This window comes from Paramisgurnus dabryanus, chromosome 18 (assembly GCF_030506205.2).
Source record: "Paramisgurnus dabryanus chromosome 18, PD_genome_1.1, whole genome shotgun sequence".
Lineage (NCBI taxonomy): Eukaryota > Metazoa > Chordata > Actinopteri > Cypriniformes > Cobitidae > Paramisgurnus > Paramisgurnus dabryanus.
The window spans coordinates 14,898,667-14,901,950 of NC_133354.1; the positions used below are offsets into that span (position 1 = coordinate 14,898,667).

Below are 3,284 nucleotides of genomic sequence, written 5' to 3' on the forward strand. Positions count from 1 at the left end.
AGCTGTCACTGGGTCGCCTGTCACTGGCTACCCTTTCAAAAACTACACATTTGTACCTAATGAATGTATATTAGTAGTACCTCAAAGGTCCAATGTGGGTTTTTATAGCAGTGAGATTTGTGAATTGCAACCAAGCTCAATTTTGAAAAGCAAAGAGAAGCTACGGTAGCTTCTGTCACCACCAGGGGCTGGCTATTTTAACTAAAGCCACGCCCCTTTGCAACTCCCACCTCGAGGAGGTCCCCAAAGCCAACCCAATGACCAGACAAACACGGGAACAGGTAAGTAAAATTTAAAACAAGCTTTATTTAGTTTAAATATCTAAAAGAACTGGGAATTTGGGGGAAAAGGGGAATTTAAAACTAATAGGTCTCTTCGTCTCCCTCCAGGGAGACTGCAGCCACGGGCAGACAGGCCAAGGGCAACAGGGGTGCCAACCACCATAAGCCGGGGGAGAAAGGGAAACGTCAGGCTCCGGCCTGGACCCTGCTAACCGTGACGCCCTCCTTCTTCCGTCCTGGAGGCAGAATAATTTTGGTGTGACTGGTAAGGAGGATCTCCACTGTCGGTGTATCTTTCCTCGGGTCGGCAGGGGGTCCTCGCCCCACGTGCCCTTACGTTCCCTGTCGTACGTCCGCCCACGTTCGCCTTGTGCCCCACAGATAGTCACTGCGACACAAAAGCACTGTTAGTTTGCACTTGAGGTGTTTCTCACCGGCTCTGCTGCTTGCAGCTCTCTGGGTAGGTATCACGTTACACAGTCTGTTCTCCAATTGTTTCTCCTTGCTCTCCACAGGCGGCCACTAGGACACAAATGACACTGTTACTTGGACTTCGGGTATTGCTCACCGGTTCTGCTGCTTACAGCTCTCTGGGTAGGTATCACGTTCACAGTTTGCTCTTCGATGATTCACTCTCGTCCTGTTCTCTCTCCACAGGTGGCCGCTAGGACCCAAAGACACTGTTACTGAAACTTCGAGTATTTCTCACCGGCTCTGCTGTTTACAGCTTTCTGGGTAGGTATCACGTTCACAGTTTGCGCTTCAATGATTCACTCTCGTTCTCTCTCTCTCCACAGGTGGCCGCTAGAACACAAAGACACTGTTACTGAGACTTCGAGTATTTCTCACCGGCTCTGCTGTTTACAGCTTTCTGGGTAGGTATCACGTTCACAGTTTGCTCTTCAATGATTCACTCTCGTTCTCTCTCTCTCCACAGGTGGCCGCTAGAACACAAAGACACTGTTACTGAGACTTCGAGTATTTCTCACCGGCTCTGCTGTTTACAGCTTTCTGGGTAAGTATCACGTTCACAGTTTGCTCTTCAATGATTCACTCTCGTTCTCTCTCTCTCCACAGGTGGTCGCTAGGACACAAAGACACTGTTACTGCGACTTCAAGTATTTCTCACCGGCTCTGCTGTTTACAGCTTTCTGGGTAGGTATCACGTTCACAGTTTGCTCTTCAATGATTCACTCTCGTTCTCTCTCTCTCCACAGGTGGCCGCTAGAACACAAAGACACTGTTACTGAGACTTCAAGTATTTCTCACCGGCTCTGCTGTTTACAGCTTTCTGGGTAAGTATCACGTTCACAGTTTGCTCTTCAATGATTCACTCTCGTTCTCTCTCTCTACACAGGTGGTCGCTAGGACACAAAGACACTGTTACTGAGACTTCAAGTATTTCTCACCGGCTCTGCTGTCTACAGCTTTCTGGGTAGTTATGGTTCTCCTCCGTAGGTCAGCAGAGGGGCGAAGGTCACACACCACCTCACCGGGTCGAGCGCTGCCCTATCTCCAATGCCCATAGGCCGATCGATTCCTAGACGGGGGCGCCCTTTTCGTAGAGACCACGGGGCGGCGGACCCTTTCGCCTCTAACTCTGCGACGAAAACAGACACAGGTAAGTTCACACCACGAAATGTTTTCCAATGGTTTACTCACGGTCACGGACAGCTCTTAGTCTGCGTCCCTTCGCACTCCAAACAGCACACTACTTATAGTAACAGTGATTTCTGTAGTCGTTGGCCTCTCCGTCCTCTGCCCAGTGGAAGAAATTGGATGATGCGGGGCTTCGTCTACAAGACACACAGCAACCCACAGCAATATACACAGCACCACTCCAAACGTGAAAAAAGATTTATTACACAGTCTCACTCACCACACTATAAGTGCACCACAACAAGGGAAGCGCCCGGTGTCCTCCACTGCGCTTGGGCTACGATAAGGCGATGGGAAATACGACCACAATAAGTCTCGTTGCGGTGGCTGTTTGAAGTTGGACTTCTCACGGCTCGCCCACCACACTCTTATAGGGGTAGGGCCGCCCTCCTTCTCCTGGAGGTTTCCAATAGTTACACAAGTTAACTTTTGCCAGTTACTCCACACAAAAAGGGTATACTCACGGCGAATAGCCTTTGTTTACGTTGTACCAGAAGGTAAATTTTCTTCCTGCTTTACTCCTTCAATATTGGTTAGAACAAGTTCCTTTTTACCCATAGGATTTTCCTGTTTACTCCAGCAGATCCACAATCAAGACTGCAACGAGAGAGAGAGAGAGAACCACAGACAGCCACCACGTCCAACAATGAGCACAGCTCCGTTTCCCAGCACACACTAAGCACTCCTAACTGTGTTCTAACTGTGCTTTATATACTCCTCTCTGTACTATAATCATCCAATTGCCCGGCGATCTCTTCAACTAGGCACAGCTGCGCCCAATCGGCTGATTACAGCCTCCGTGAATCTGCCGGATGTCCGGTGTTTCCGTTTTCCGGTCTGGACGGAAACATCCGGGCGGAACCAAAACTTCCTCAACTTTTGGTTCCGCCCTGAAAGATCGTCACCCCGTGACACTTCCACAGGACAAACATGTTGTCATGTGAGACAAAAGCTGTGTCTCAATTCGAAGGCTGGTTCCTTCGTAAAGTACTCGTTCTTTGGAGGTTGCAGCCATAAGTTGCGTCACCTGCTGAATGCGCCCACCGTCTGTCAGAAATTTCTGACTTCAATCGGTCTTCGAATACGTCCTTCGAAGGTTGCAGCCTTCGGAATTGGGATACAGCATTTAAGGGACTAAACGCGCTCTGTAAATTGTCCGTTTAGGGGTACTAACATGGGGACGACTTCCATATAAGGTGTGTGTAGATAACAGCTCATTCTAAGGTATTATATTGCATTTCTGTCAAGAGATTCTTCTAAAAGTCCCAAATTGTACCATTCAGGTACTCATTAATGGTATATTTTAGGACCTTTTTAAAGGGTACAGTTCTGGTGACAGCTTTG

The 3,284-nt window shown here is 48.6% G+C and overlaps 1 long non-coding RNA gene across 4 annotated transcripts; it reads right to left on the bottom strand.

The window, feature by feature from the left end:
- Window positions 1-253: 253 nt before the first annotated feature.
- LOC135776272 (uncharacterized) lies at window positions 254-2,762 on the bottom strand. 4 transcript variants are annotated; one of them, XR_012335360.1, is made up of 5 exons: window positions 1,691-2,762; window positions 1,411-1,505; window positions 1,271-1,365; window positions 1,131-1,225; window positions 254-1,085 (listed from the first exon to the last, which is right to left on the bottom strand). It is a non-coding gene; the product is annotated as an uncharacterized lncRNA (long non-coding RNA). The 4 variants fall into 4 exon arrangements; XR_012335359.1 differs by having other exon boundaries at window positions 255-669; window positions 850-1,085; window positions 1,271-1,505; XR_010544097.2 differs by having other exon boundaries at window positions 1,271-1,505.
- Between the last annotated feature and the right edge of the window lie 522 nt (window positions 2,763-3,284).